Below are 16,653 nucleotides of genomic sequence, written 5' to 3' on the forward strand. Positions count from 1 at the left end.
TGACTTTACATCTATCCAAGAATAAAGGTGTGGGGGTCTCTGAGTTGGAATACTACTACAAAAATGGACTTAGGAGACATTACTTGCATAGCGTTTCTTGAGAAGTGTTATATAAGTGCATATCTTATATACCACTTTAATGAAAAACGCTATGCAAGTAACTGTAAAATGAATAAAATAAAATAAAAATACACTAAAATAGCGTTTCTTAAATAAACGTTATGTAGGTTCATACTTCTATAACGTTTTTGAAAACGCTATGCAAGTTAACATGTTTTAAGTAATGTTTTTATATTATTTATTTATTTTTTAAATCTTGGATAGCGTTTTTAGATGTGATATCTTAGTTAAGAGTATTTTAAGTAATTATTATATATTTTTATTAGATTTTTAGCTTTTACTTCGAGCCTTGTAAAATACTGGATCGTTATTTACTACTCCCTCCGTGCCAAAAAGCTTTTCTCGTTTAATATGTCGGTACTGTTCATAACATGAGACAAATAACTAATTTACGTCTAATCTATAAGGCTAAATATAGTCATGAGTGATCTTGTTGGTTTCGTATTTATGAGTATTTTAATACGGTGAAATTTTTATATTTAATACTAATATAAAAATAACAATATTAATGATTAAAAGTGTGTGTTGTCAAACGTGAAAAGGAGAAACATGAAAAGTATTTAGGGACGGAGGGAGTACACTAAAAGAATGAACATCAGAGTCCAGTGAAGGGGCTGCACAAACCCTACTTCTTCGATATCAATCCAACCAAGAATTTCCAAACAAATCAAACCCAAAATCATGATCTCTACCGTAAATCCTTCGACTCGTATCAATTTTACTCCGCTTTCTATTGCCAAACCTCTCATATTGATAAATTCAAACACAAAACTGTCGATACAACGTTCCCCGATGCAAATCGAAACTCTCAATTCTTTTACATGATGTTTCTATGGCAATAAAGATGATTCAATCCTTGGAACATTTGCTTGAAACTCTCTTCATTGGCATCTGTGTTTCTATCTTGCTTTCTGAAACTACCCAATTGCTTTCTTTTTCTAATATTTTTCGCCCCTGCTTCTGGTATTTTTTTCTTCCACTACTATGTTTCTTCACTAATGTTGAGTTTCAGATCAATGGTTTACAAGCATATTGTGATTCTGTTTCCGGGAAAATTGCAGCACTTTTGTCATTGCTTTGTTTTCTGCTTGCCTGCTTTCCTAAACTGTTAGTTGCTGATGTTCTTCTATGCGGGTCTCTCATTTTACAGGGCTTTTAGGTGATGCAGACGGGTTTGACTCTTTATGTTGATGCTAGGTGTGATTTGGATGATTCCAAGTTTGTAGCTGTGGCCATTCTTGATTTAATGGTTTTGTTTCATGTGTTTTTTATGATGATTATTATGTTGGTTGTTTATGCTGTTGTTGCCAAGACAGTTGGGGTTAGGAGTAGCAAGGAAGAATTGAGGATCCTAAGACCAACAGCTAATAGACAGAGGCACAGAGTAACTGCATTTTTAGGTACAAACAACTACTTACCCCTGTTAACATCCTCATTTGTTTTAATTTATATTCTGCTTTATAGTGGCTTCATATATGGATTTGGCATTATTTAATGGGGCCGGTTACATGTACACAATTGTACAGGAAAGTTAGGTGTACACCATCAGTGACTTGAAGTTACTAATGGTGTGCATTAAATGAAGTACATCAGTGACATGATCTTCCGGACGCATGAAAAAAATATTAAATAGCTACGTTAGTGACTTTAAGTCACTATTCAGTGACTGGAAGTCACTGATGTTGAGCGAAAAACCTAAAATGTCGGTATTATCCCTCTCACCTTCAGTGACATGAGATCACTGATGCTGCATTTGATTTACATCAGCCAACAATGTATCAACACCCCAACTACCTAGTAAAAAAATCATAAATAAGGTCACTGATGAAATTGTTATATTAGCTCCCAAGACTAGAGCGGTGAAATTTTTTTTAAGTAAAGAACATTAGTGATTTCAAGTCACTGTTATAGTTCTGGGGATATCCGTGACCTTAAGTCACTGATGAAAACGTTACAGTGGCTCTCGAAAACTAGAGGGCTAGAAAAAATTCTAAGTCAAAAACATCAGTGACTTGAAGTCACTAATGTAATTCTGGGGATATTCGTAACCTTAAGTCACTGATGAAATCGTTAAAGTAGCTCCCCAAAACTAGAGGGCTGGAACATTTAAGTAAAGAACATTAGTGAGTTGAAGTCACTAATGCGTAATCTTGGAAAAAATTCTAAGTAAAGAAAATCAGTAACTTCAAGTCACTATTGTAATTTTGAAGATTGATTTAGAGGTTTGGAAAGAATCTCAAGTAACAAATAAGCGACACGGGAAAAAAAGATTCCAAGTAAATACTAGTGACTTCAAGTCACTGACATGATTTTAAGTAAAACTCAAAAAAATGTTGATTTTTGTTTAGCATTTGATTAACATAAGGTATAGGAGTTTCGTTATATCTATAATTAACGAAAAAATAAAGTCCGTGACTTTTTAAGAACAATAATAAAATGAAAAGGATGGAATTTTGCACAAGTTCAACACAACGCATATTATCTTTTCAATTTAGATGATTATTTTGCTTGACATAAAAACTCATCACTTATAACTAATAATATAATTTATATTTCATTATCATCCAGACATATTTTTGAAAAATAATTTTACTTACAAATAACAAAAATACAAGTCAAACCACTAGTTGACTGTTAAAATATTAAACGAAAAAAAATTATTTTTTTCTAAAATTTTTTTAATACTATTAAAATATATAAACTTTGACATTCGTACGGTTGGATCATCGAGATATATTTTCAAAAAAAATTGAAACGACAATACATGATAAAATACTACTTACATATACAAGTCAAACCACTAGTTGACTGTTAAAATTTCAAACAGAAAATAGTTATTTTTTTCTGAAACTTTTTTAATATCATCAAAATATATAGACTTTGACATCCGTACGGTTGGATCGTCGAGAAATATTTAAAAAAAATAGAAACACAATTACATGATAAATGTCAAGTTACTAGTACAAGTCAAACCACTAGTTGACTGCTAAACTCTCCATTCAAATAAAATTATTTTTTTTTGAAACTTTTTTAATATCATCAAAATATATAAATCTTCACATCCGTACGGTTGGATCATCCAGAAATATTTTTTTAAAAATATAAGTTGTAATACATGATAAAACACTATATGCTAGTACAAGTCAAACCACTAGTTGACTGCTAAACTCTCCATCCAAATAAAATTATTTTTTTTAAATTTATTTTTAATATCATCAAAATATATAAATCTTTACATCCGTACGGTTGGATCATCCAAAAATATTTTTAAAAAAATGTAAGCAGTATTACATGATAAAACACTAGATGCTTGTACAAGTCAAACCACTAGTTGACTGCTAAACTCTCCTTCCAAATATAATTATTTTTTTCTGAAACTTTTTTAATATCATCAAAATATATAAATCTTCACATCCGTACGGTCGGATCATCCAGAAATATTGTTTAAAAAATATAAGCTGTAATACATGATAAAACATTAGATGCTAGTACAAGTCAAACCACTAGTTGACTGCTAAACTCTCCATTCAAATAAATTTATTGTTTTATGAAATTTTTTTAATATCATCAAAATATATAAATCTTTACATCCGTACGGTTGGATCATCCAAAAATATTTTTTAAAAAATATAAGCAGTAATACATGATAAAACACTAGATGCTAGTACAAGTCAAACCACTAGTTGACTGCTAAACTCTCCATCCAAATAAAATTATTTTTTTTAAATTTATTTTTAATATCATCAAAATATATAAATCTTTACATCCGTACGGTTGGATCATCCAAAAATATTTTTAAAAAAATGTAAGCAGTATTACATGATAAAACACTAGATGCTTGTACAAGTCAAACCACTAGTTGACTGCTAAACTCTCCTTCCAAATATAATTATTTTTTTCTGAAACTTTTTTAATATCATCAAAATATATAAATCTTCACATCCGTACGGTCGGATCATCCAGAAATATTGTTTAAAAAATATAAGCTGTAATACATGATAAAACATTAGATGCTAGTACAAGTCAAACCACTAGTTGACTGCTAAACTCTCCATTCAAATAAATTTATTGTTTTATGAAATTTTTTTAATATCATCAAAATATATAAATCTTTACATCCGTACGGTTGGATCATCCAAAAATATTTTTTAAAAAATATAAGCAGTAATACATGATAAAACACTAGATGCTAGTACAAGTCAAACCACTAGTTGACTGCTAAACTCTCCTTCCAAATATAATTATTTTTTTCTGAAACTTTTTTAATATCATCAAAATATATAAATCTTGACATCCGTACAGTTGGATCATCCAAAAATATTTTTAAAAAAATATAAGCTGTAATACATGATAAAACACTAGATGCTAGTACAAGTCAAAACACTAGTTGACTGCTAAACTCTCCATTCAAATAAATTTATTTTTTTATGAAATTATTTTAATATCATCAAAATATATAAATCTTTACATCCGTACGGTTGGATCATCCAGAAGTATTTTTAAAAAAATGTAAGCAGTAATACATGATAAAACGCTAAATGTTACTACAAGTCAAACCACTAGTTGACTGCTAAACTCTCCTTCCAAATATAATTATTTTTTTCTTAAACTCTTTTAATATCATCAAAATATATAAATCTTCACATCCGTACGGTTGGATCATCCAGAAATATTGTTTAAAAAATATAAGCTGTAATACATAATAAAACACTAGATGCTAGTACAAGTCAAACCACTAGTTGACTGCTAAACTCTCCATTCAAATAAATTTAGTTTTTTATGAATTTTTTTATATCATCAAAATATATAAAACTCCACATCCGTACGGTTTAAATCAGCCAGAAATATTTTTTAAAAAATGTAAGCTGTGATACATGATAAAACACTAGATGCTAGTACAAGTCAAACCACTAGTTGACTGCTAAACTCTTCATCCAAATAAAATTATTTTTTTCTGAATTTTTTTTAATATCATCAAAATATATAAATCTTGACATCCGTACAGTTGGATCATCCAAAAATATTTTTAAAAGAATTTAAGCAGTAATACATGATAAAACACTAGATGATAGTACAAATCAAACCACTAGTTTACTGCTAAACTCTCCATCCAAATATAATTATTTTTTTCTGAAACTTTTTTAATATCATCAAAATATATAAATCTTCACATCCGTACGGTTGGATCATCCAGAAATATTTTTTAAAAAAGTAAGTAGTAATACATGATAAAACGCTAAATGCTACTACAAGTCAAACCAATAGTTGACTGCTAAACTCTCCATCCAAATAAAATTATTTTTTTCTTAAACTCTTTTAATATCATCAAAATATATAAATCTTCATTTCCGTGCGGTTGGATCATCCAGAAATATTTATAAAAAAATGTAAGCAGTAATACATGATAGAACACTAGTTAGCAGTACAAGTCAAACCACTAGTTGACTGATAAAATCTCACTCCAAATAAAATTAATTTTTAATGAAATTTTTTTCTTATCATCAAAATATAAAAATCTCCACATCCGTACGGTTGGATCATTTAGAAATATTTTTTAAAAAATGTAAGCAGTAATACATGATAGAACACTAGTTAGTAGTACAAGTCAAACCACTAGTTGACCGATAAAATCTCCATCCAAATAAAATTATATTTTAATGAAATTTTTTTCATATCATCAAAATATAAAAATCTCCACATCCGTACGGTTGGATCATCCATAAATATTTTTAAAAAAATGTTAGCAGTAATACATGATAGAACACTAGTTAGCAGTACAAGTCAAACCACTAGTTGACTGATAAAATCTCACTCCAAATAAAATTATTTTTTAATGAATTTTTTTTCATATCATCAAAATATATAAATCTCCACATCCGTACGGTTGGATCATCTAGAAATATTTTTTAAAAAATGTCAGCAGTAATACATGATAGAACGCTAGTTAGCAGTACAAGTCAAACCACTAGTTGACTGATAAAATCTCCATCCAAATAAAATTATTTTTTAATGAAAATTTTTTCATCATCAAAATATAAAAATCTCCACATCCATACGGTTGGATCATCCGGAAATATTTTTAAAAAAATGTAAGCAATAATACATGATAGAACACTAGTTAGCAATACAATTCAAACCACTAGTTGACTGATAAAATCTCACTTCAAATAAAATTATTTTTTAATGAAACTTTTTTCATATCATAAAAATATAAAAATCTCCACATCCGTACGGTTGGATCATCCAGAAATATTTAACTCAATGATGCTATATTTAATTTCAGAGATTTTAATTCAATGATGCTATTTATGTGTACACCATCAGGGACTTTAACTCACTTGCATTATTAAAGTGTGCACCATCAGTGACTTTATATCGCTGATGTTATTAATGCGATTAATGCGGTAAGGGTATAGTAGGAAAAAGATTATTGAGCGTACATCAGTGACTTTAAGTCACGGTATCAGTGACTTTAAGTCACTGATGTACGCTCCCAGCACCGTCGATCTCACCTAACCAACGCTCACGATTTGTTGGCTGTAAATGACCGCTGTACAATTGTGTACATTTAATTTCCCCCTTATTTAATTATTTGGTTAATGGCTACTTGATTGATTTACACATTCTTTCAAGAAACTAAGGGATGAGTTTCGAGATGATGAGATGGCAAGTGAAGTTCTTTTTTATGAGGTATCTCTCTTGTTCTCTCTATTATCAATTAGGCTGTTATTATAGTTTTATAATAATATTAATTGGGGGCAAGTAATTTGCTGATTATTTCATGATTTTGATCATGGGGTAGGTTTCTTGTCAAGTTGCTGAGGCAGAGGCTGTAGATTTGCAAATTGGTCTCGATTTACTATTACTAATTGCTATTTTATATAGGTGTAGCTAAAGGAGCCCTTAATTTTTTAGCAGCATCATACTATTTTTTTACATTTCTGTTGATCCGATATGTGTATGTTACATGATGTCTTCTACAGGATGTACCAAGCTTTTTTTGACTCTGGGAGATAGTAAATCTGCAAGAAAAATGAAAAAGATAAAAGATAAATAGAAGTTATTGCTGAGTGTATTTCGAGATTACTTATTCTAGTCTTCTAATGGATGCACAAGCAAGGCCATTCATATCCAGTGCCAAGGTGATAATTTACATTTCTTATAACTGTAATTTGATTATATATCTTATATATCTAACCAATGATGATAAGTGTACTTTAAACTGGATCCCAATTGCTTCACCTATACTTTCCTACTTGTGTTTATTGTTATTAGCCATATCCGCTAGGTTGAAGACTCATCATCTCAATAAAAAGGCCTGCTTCCACAAGAAAGGGGCATGATACTCTGTGCAGCTGGTACTAAAGGGCAAATTGTTTATGAAGTAGCTTTTTACAATTCATTCCAAGTCTGTTAATGTTACTTGGTCATGGGACTGATCAATCAAGAAGACTATGTATCAATCCACAAAGTTTGGTTAACAATTTATGTATCTAGGAATACTCTAGTTTCTTATGTAATATCATGCTTATGTTTTCCGGATTATTATTAATTATCATGAATTAAAGTTTCCAATTTTGTTATAATTAAGACTCAACATAATTTATTTATTTTATATATATATGAGTTTGCCATGAATATTTACCGGTAAAGAAATGGAAGAAAAACAATTAGTTTTTAATTAAAAAAATAAGCAACATGAATGGAGCTTTTCTAAATAAAACACAAGTGATACGTTTGTAAGAATATACAATTAGATAACGTTCAGGAAGAGCTATAAAAGTGGTGTTGGTTCACTTGATAACACTTAACGTACATAGCGTTTCAAGAAACGCTATCCAAGATCCTTACTTGTAAAGCACCTCAATAAACGTTATGCAAGTGAATCTTACTTGCATAGCGCTGTCTTGCATAGCACTTAAAACCGCTATGGAAGCTTAAAAATGAACGCTATATAAGTTAAAATCTGTAGTAGTCTGATGTACCTAATGAGTTGTACAAGACCAGACATTGCGTACTCAATTAGCAAGTTGAGTAGGTTCACGAGTAATCCAGGAGATGATCACTGGAAAGCGATCATAAGGGTACTAAGGTACCTAAGGGAAACTCGAGACTATGGACTGCACTATGGCAGATACCCAACAGTATTAGAAAAATATACTGACGCAAACTGGATATCTATCAAGAAGGCATTAAAGTCTACGAGTGGCTACGTGTTACACTAGCTGGAGCAGCAATATCATGGAAATCCTCCAAGAAAACGGTTATAACTCAATCCACAATGGAAGCTGAGTTTGTGGCTTTGGATAAATGCGCTGAAGAAGCTGAATATCTACGCCAATTTCTGAAGGATATTCCAAGATGGCCGAGGCCTGTGACTGCAATAGGGATACACTGTGATAGTCAATCCGCTATTGGCAGAGCACAAAGCACAATGTATAATGGGAAGTCCCGCCATATACGACGTCGACATAGTTCCATTAGACAATTAATCTCAACCGGGATTATCACTGTTGACTATATACCGTCAAAGGATAATATCACGGATCCGCTAACCAAAGGGTTACGAAGAGAAGTGGTTGAGAAATCATCGAGAGAAATGGGTCATAAGCCTATCGCTTAACGGTATCATGGTGGACACCCAACCATTGCTGACTGGAGATCCCAAGAACTTGGTTCAATGGGACAACTAAATCATGATGACCAAATGACTGTGGGGGTGACCCCTAGCCGGTTCCTATGATGAAGAAACAGTGAGACCCGTAAGGTACGAGGTTAAGCCTTGAGCTTTTAATGATCTTTGGTGAATACATGGAGTGGTACACGTATGGAATTCAGTTGAGTAAACGCGGGTTACTCTATAAGATAAAGATCACCTATGTAGGAGAGAAGTGGGGCCACTTAAAAGGAGAATTGCGAGGCACAATTTTTTAGAAACTCTCGCAGAACTAGGAAGATGTTCCATGGCCAAAATGGACATAATCATGAGAGCTGAACAAGTCAGAAAGGATATAGTGATAAGTATATCATCGTTTACACAAACAGTCGAACAGTTCAAGGACAAGCACGTCCACTATCTACCAGTAAAGTCGATGTGCTTAATCGAGCGAAGGTTCAAGGAGCAGTCTCTACCTATCGTATGCTATATCTGATCGCAGAAACTATCACCAAAAGTCAAACCCCGTGTCTGTCTGTCTGGTGTGTGCTACTGAAAATCATGAATCTCACCCATGTGGGGGATTGTTGGAAGTTTGTCATTTTGAGCATAAATTTGAGTGAGGCTCGGCTACGTGTTCGTGGCGGGTTATGCTGGGATTATGTTCTCCTCCGAGAAAGCTTTCCAATGCATGGTTATTCACTCAAAACGACTAAGGAATGGATGAGTTGTGATGATCCAAAGTTGTTTCCTTGGTAGTGGAAAATTGGAAAGTAAACCTTGAGTCCCACATTGATTCAATAAAGAGCCTTTAAAGGCTTTATATAGCAAGGCACTTTGGTAGTGTCTAAATGTGTTACTAGTGTATTGCTCCATCACCTACGTGCGCGCAGGGGGGGGTGCAAATTGTGGGATTTCGAGGCAAATTTCGTGGCTTCGCAAGCCTCGAGCTTTTCCGCGTGTGCGACCTGCGGACACGAATGCAGCAAAATCTGGGCCCGAAGAATTACGGACTAGTTTTGCTGATTTTATTTTTCCACCTGGGCTCAATTAAATTGACAGAATTTAATTCTGATTAATTGCTTGGTTTAAATTAATTCGTTTTGATTACGAATTTAATTTGTAACCGTGTAAATTAATTAACGCGTTTTAATTAATTACGAAGTGTAGCGCACAAGTCTTGCATTGCCTATATATATTCATTATAGATTAGGGTTTTACACACATGAAAAATACACAGCCTCTCGCATCCAAAAACCCCAGCCGTCGGTGATAGTTTTCGGTCTTGTTCTCGTTCGTCGAAGGTGCTTCTTGCATCGTCAATCTGTTTTATCCTGGGAGGCGATCGTTCATCACATACGGTGAGGGCTAAAATGCGCTTTAAGGAGACAGTTACGCACTGGACTCGGATTTCCGTTCATATATCCTTCGTTCTGTTTTGTCTTCTTACATTTATTGGTTTGTCACGCACACACAAATGCACACATTGTATTGTTGGTTTTTGAACAGATTGGATAACACTATATTCCTCCATGAAGGAGAATCAGAGGAGTGGCGCATATTCCCGTCATTAGACCGATTAACCGAATGCCAATCCATTAATTTAGCAGTAGAAGTAGATTTAAACATTCATTTAAATATGGGGATTATAGGAAAATACCACATAACCTTAGTCGGCACATTTACCCTAATTTTACCATCTTTCCCAATTTTCCAGCGAGATAAATGGCACTTTGGTTACTCAGAAGAAGACTCAAGAAGTGGACCCCTATACAATACGCAGTCACTTGGACAAGCGTGGAATTTTACATATTAAGGTCCAAGATCAGTCAAGGTTTTCTTGGCCTCATACATATTAGATGAAAACACGTTATCTTTTGGAAGAAGTGACGAAATAGACTCGAGCTGCAGATCGGTGAAAGCCTTATCACTAACCCCAAACCTAACCTTCCAATTATGTAATTTCAAGATTGTTTCTAGTTTAGTGCACTGACTTCCCTCAAATAGAGGTTGTTCCGCATCGGCAACAAACCTTTTGAAGTCTTCGGACTCATTGTTATTGTAATCGTCCTTACTATAGGTTGTTTCGCACACGTTGTAGGTTTCTGTACTGGTGTGGGCTTCGTAGGAGGGCAACTACTAACAACAGATGACTTTGTATGGTTAAAAACCTCTTCACCATGCCAAATCCATTCAAAATATCCTAAACTAAAACCCGAATCATATAGATGACCTCCAATTATACTTACCTGGAATTTTTGAAGTTAACGCAACGTGCACAAGGACAAAGAATTTTCTTTGGGGTTTTAGAATTTTCCTCGACAAATATCAAGAAATTTTCAACACCTATTTCATACTGTGAGGAATCCCTATGAACTATTATCCACGACTTATCCATTTCAAACCACCCGGTATGTCACTAAAAACTTTAGTATTACCATAGTCATTATATATATATATATATATATATATATATATATATATATATATATATATATATATCATGGCCTATAAGCGTTTATGGGTTAAATATCTTCGATATAAAGTAAAATTATTCTAAATTAGGGCATTTTATACATGACTAAAGAAACTAATATTTCATGTTTAATCAATATAAATTTAATTACTCGGATTAGATCACATACATGCATACAAATAATATGAAATTCAAATCATATGTATAATCAGAAGCATGCAAAGATGCATAATGGATGTGCTATTCTTTGTCACAATTATAGGCTTAAGTAATATGAAATTCAAACCATGCATATGCACAATCAGAAGCATACACAATGCATAATCAAATGCATGATTCTCATATAAAGGCATGAGTAAATATAACTTAAATCATATAACATATTTGTAAAATTTAAACTATATGAAGCATGTATATAAATAATGATTATAGTTTGAGCATAAAATGAACAACTAAGAGGTACGAAAGGGAACGCGGGATTACCTCTGAATTAGTCCAAGCTTGGTCCAACCTCTGAATTAGTACAAGCGGAAAATAATTGCTTTTTATTCACGTGGATACAATATAGCTGCCACGGGTCAACACTGTAAACATAAAAAGAAAAATCATTAAATTTTTCTAACAAGATTAAATGTAACTAGGTAGCCATTGTTCAAAAGTTACAAAACTTAGCCTTTCGCAAATTACTATAAACTTGGCTAGGTGAATCAATGGCAGCATGTGGTAGGACTTAGGAGGCAAATGAAGTAAATTGAGGTTTGAGCATATAAAATTTAAATGATTGAGCACATCAAGGAGCTAAAAAACCCAAAGCAGGGCAAGAAATTGTCAAACACTAATCCTCATACATTTAGCTACGCAATTAAATAATACATTTATGCGTAAAAGCAAATTAACAATCATACCACGTAACTATAAATTAACAATCATATCACATAATTATCACTATCTGGATGGGGACTCATAACAACCATACCACATAATTATCATTATCATTATCCAAATGAAATACAAATAAATCAGAAAATAATAACAAGATGTTGAAGATATATTGTCGTCCATAAATATTATATGTGTAAAACATTAAATAGGAACAACTAAACAAATATTTTCAACTCAACACACAAGCCCAATTAAAATTTCAACACACAAATCCCAATTATAATTTCAACACACAGACACCAAATTTAAATTAACACCTGAAGATTTAATTCCTGAAGAAAGGTCCTGCAAAAAACACGAAGGCAGAGAAGTTAATAGGGGTTTCGATTTGAAAAAATTCCAAATTTACAAATTACGGTTTTGATTTAAACAAGATATATCCGGAGAAGACTTACCCAGTTCGATTGAAACTTACCAAGTTGAGTAGAGAGTAGAGAATACCATAGATGAAGAGCAGCGGAGGTGATGGGTGATGAGTGGTGGTGAGCGGTGGTGAGTGTGTTGAGTGGTCGCGACGGGAGATATGAGAGAGATGATATCGAGAGAAATGATTTTTAGTTTTTAGTTATATTAGTTATTAGTTTAGATTTTAGATTTTATTTTTGTTTCAAATGTGTCTGAAGAAAAAGGAGGGAAGCATACTCTTGTCCTAAGGCGGAGAATATTTGGTAATAAGCGGGATTTTTTTTGACTAAAGGGGGGGGGAAGAGGGATGGCCGCCTGTGTTGAATTTTTTTAATGATATTTTAGACATCGGTTTAAATTTCTAGGATGTCTTAAAATACTAAAGACGTCGCTTTTAAAAGCGGTGATGTTAAAAAATATTTTTAACATCGGTGGCAAAGTTGACTGATGTCTAATATATGATGTCTATTGGCAGTTTTCTTGTAGTGCTATCTACAACTTGTAATTAATGCAAGTGTTTTTATTCTTATCTACTACTACCATTTCCCTATTTCACATTCCTTTTAACCAAAAATATCTTATTCCATTATACTCGAAACATACTTGTGCTACTGCACATAATATATCCCTAATCTATTAATATTTTATTAAAATTCTTCTCTTCCTTTCTTATTTGAAAAGATGAGCCGAGAACTTTTAAAATTTTTGTATTGAGATTTTAAACTACCTCATTTTCTTTGACTTATATTTTATGAATTGCCTTATAATGTATCGAGCATGAAAGCTGTTTTACTTACATCATTATTTTAGACATGTGTACAGTTACATATTGTTTAAAATAATTTTTATCAACGGTAGTTTATGTAACTGTATCCCCTGAAAAGAACTTTTATTTAAGAGTTTTAGAAATGATGAACCGTTAGTCTACCGGTTTTTATTATGGTTTTGATATAAAATAAGGTTGCCGATTATTTCGAAACCTTACTTATTTTGTGATTGGAATGTACCCTCACAGACTGAACGCCGGGCCACTGACATTAGGCCAATGTGGTCCTAGGATCCCTCAGATTTGGTAACATGCTTCGTGCATGATCCGGTGCTATCTCGCGACTGATCATCGACTATAGCATAGCGTTAAATTATTTTAATCTCTAAAAATTTTGTGAACTGGTTTAATAATTAATGCTATTCTTTATTAGCATTAAGTTTTAAAAGAATTTTTAAATATTAAATTCGAAGTTCATATTGTCGCTGAAGCATTCTTTATTTCCCAATTCGTTACAATTTCTATCTATGTTGGATCAACTCGAATTCCCTCACTGCCGACTATATGTGCTAGATATTGAACTTCTCGCAACCATAATTCATACTTCCAAAACTTTGCACACGAATTCTCTTTTTTTAAGGTTTCCAAAGGTCTTTGAGTATATTAGAATGTCGCTGAAGCATTTGTTGCTCGTGATAGTCAGAGCCAAGAATGAGTTGTGATCTTCTTATTTATTTAACTCATCATCATCATGCTAGTTCGGCAACTAAATACATGGAAACTTAGTCGACAATGATGGACACCGAGTATTTAAGAATTTCTTAAACAGTGATTCATGAACAGTTGATTATAAAAAGTTATTTTGAACTTCTAAATGATTCAATTCTGAAGTTCTTACAAACTTTTACTATTTATGAGATTTGCTGTAATGCAGATAAAAATGATTTTATAGTATTCAAGATGAATCATTTATTTGGTTCTAAATGTTTTCTCATATTTAAAAACACCCTCTCTAGTTTAAAAAGAGTTGCATTACAAATGTTTTAAGTAGATATTCATTATCTACTAGATTTGGAATTCCATGCATATTATGGGTTTACCCGATTATGCTTTTAAAATTTACGTTGTTGAGCATTTTCGCTCACCCTTCCTATTATCTCTACCCGCTTGAGTTAGGAATTAAGATGATTCAATTGTTGAGTTGCGCGTAAGATTGATGTCAGGCGAAATTGCCAAGGAGATGTCTACGAGAATAGTTCTCATTAGAATTGCATTATTTCAATTCATTTGTATAATAGACTTATTTACTTGGTTATCAGTTACTCTTCTCATCGAAGTTTAGCTAATAATGTAGTTTAAATTGTAATAAGATTTGAAGTTTTGGTTTCTGATTTCAGTGTTGTAACCTATTAGCTATCATGTTTGGGGGGGGGGGGGGGGTTCAAAGTGATTTTGATTTAAATTTTTTTTAAATTTCCAAATATTCAAATATCTGTTTATCTTCTTCCGGAAATACAGGTTTTAAATTGTTTTTCTTTTAGTGACACCAAATCATGACCCCAGGATTTGATGGATGACACAGCTACCATGGATTCAAACCTTGGATTTATAAGAATCAAGGTTCAAACCTTTGGCTCCAACACAACATGCACACAATAAACTAACCTCAAATTGCAAGAACTTGCTAGAAACCACTAAGAGAGTATGATCCTCCCTTGGTTTTGTTAAGAAATGAAAAGAAAAATAGCAAAGAGGGGTGGGGAGGGCTTCAGCCGAATGGAACAAGAGGGAGTGAGAAGTGTGGTGGAGAGAAAATGAGAGATTTGTCTTTGATTTTGGTTTTACAATAGACTAGAATGTTAGTGGATTTGAGAAATGACCAAGGCATCCTTTTAATAAGCTTGAGACAAATTGCATGTAAGGGTAGTTAGATGCTTTAGTTGGTCAAAAAGAGTTAGTGGGTTTGGAAAAGACGGTCATAACCTTGGACTCTATAGTTTGAGAATGGACACTATAGTAATCTAGTAACTAATATTCTAGAATTATAGAATGATTAAAAAGAATGAATTTTAATAAATAAAGTATAATTCAATTAATCACAAAAATTTTACCATAAAATACTTTGGTATTTTAGTAGTTTTATAAAAGTATTTTCATAAACTTTGGATAAAAACATATTTTAGAATAATCTTTCTAAGATTAATACTCTAATATTCAAGCCACATAAAAATACACATAAATAAATTCTATGCCACAATAAGTTGAAATATAATTTATTATCTAATCTCAAATATTATCTAATCGCATAAGCATAATTTTCTCATGTCCAAATATTTATGCACTTATATATTATCCACTAGAATTCACATTTCCACACAACGAAAATATATACGTATGCGCATAATTCACATAAGTACTGGCACCTAATATATGGAAAATTTATTACTCACAATATTGGACATGACAAAATAATTTTATTATTATAATATCAAATATTTATAGGCATTACAACCTTCCCCCTTAAAGGATTCTATCTCCAGAATCTAAGTAAACAGTTGAGGATATCTATCTGACATATTACTTTCGAATTCCCAAGTTGACTCTTCAACCTTGAAATTTCTCCACAAGACTTTAACTAAAGAAACTATTTTATTCTTCAACACTTTTTCTTTTTATCTAGAATACTAACTCGCTGCTCGACATAAGACAAATCTGATTCAATCTCCATTGGTTCATTCTCTATAATGCATTTGGTGTCGAGGTTGAATTTCTTAAGCAAAGATACATGAAAAGCATTGTGGATATACTGCATTTGAGGTGGTAAGGCCAACTCGTAGGCCACTTTTCCAACTTTACCCAAAATCTCAAAAGGTCCGACATATCTTGGACTCAACTTCCCCTTCTTGCCAAATCTAGTTATGCCTTTCGAGGGTGGCACCTTCAACAAAACGGATTCTCCTACTTTATATTCTACATGCTTTCTGTGTGGATCAGCATACTTTCGCTGTCTCTCTTGAGCCGCGATTAGTCGATTACGAATCAAATCTACCGCTTCTTTTATCTGTTGAATCAATTCAGGGCTAATTACTTTTCGTTTTCCAACTTTATCCTAATATATTGGCCATCTCTTTCTTCCATAGAGAGCTTCGTAGGGAGGCATTCCAATACTAGCATGAAAACTATTGTTATACAAAAACTGTACCGAAGGTAGATGATCATCTCAATTTCCCTTAAAGTCTAAGGCACAAGATCTCAACATGTCTTCTATAGTCTGAATCGTGCGCTCAC

The 16,653-nt window shown here is 32.6% G+C and overlaps 1 long non-coding RNA gene across 2 annotated transcripts; it reads left to right on the forward strand.

Moving 5' to 3' along the window:
• Window positions 1-684: 684 nt before the first annotated feature.
• On the forward strand, window positions 685-7,672 carry LOC135149204 (uncharacterized). 2 transcript variants are annotated; one of them, XR_010287452.1, is made up of 5 exons: window positions 685-1,083; window positions 1,271-1,520; window positions 6,754-6,810; window positions 7,104-7,262; window positions 7,396-7,672. It is a non-coding gene; the product is annotated as an uncharacterized LOC135149204 (long non-coding RNA). The 2 variants fall into 2 exon arrangements; XR_010287451.1 differs by having other exon boundaries at window positions 685-1,520.
• The last annotated feature ends 8,981 nt before the right edge of the window (window positions 7,673-16,653 follow it).

The sequence above is a fragment of the Daucus carota genome, chromosome 9 (assembly GCF_001625215.2).
Source record: "Daucus carota subsp. sativus chromosome 9, DH1 v3.0, whole genome shotgun sequence".
NCBI lineage: Eukaryota > Viridiplantae > Streptophyta > Magnoliopsida > Apiales > Apiaceae > Daucus > Daucus carota.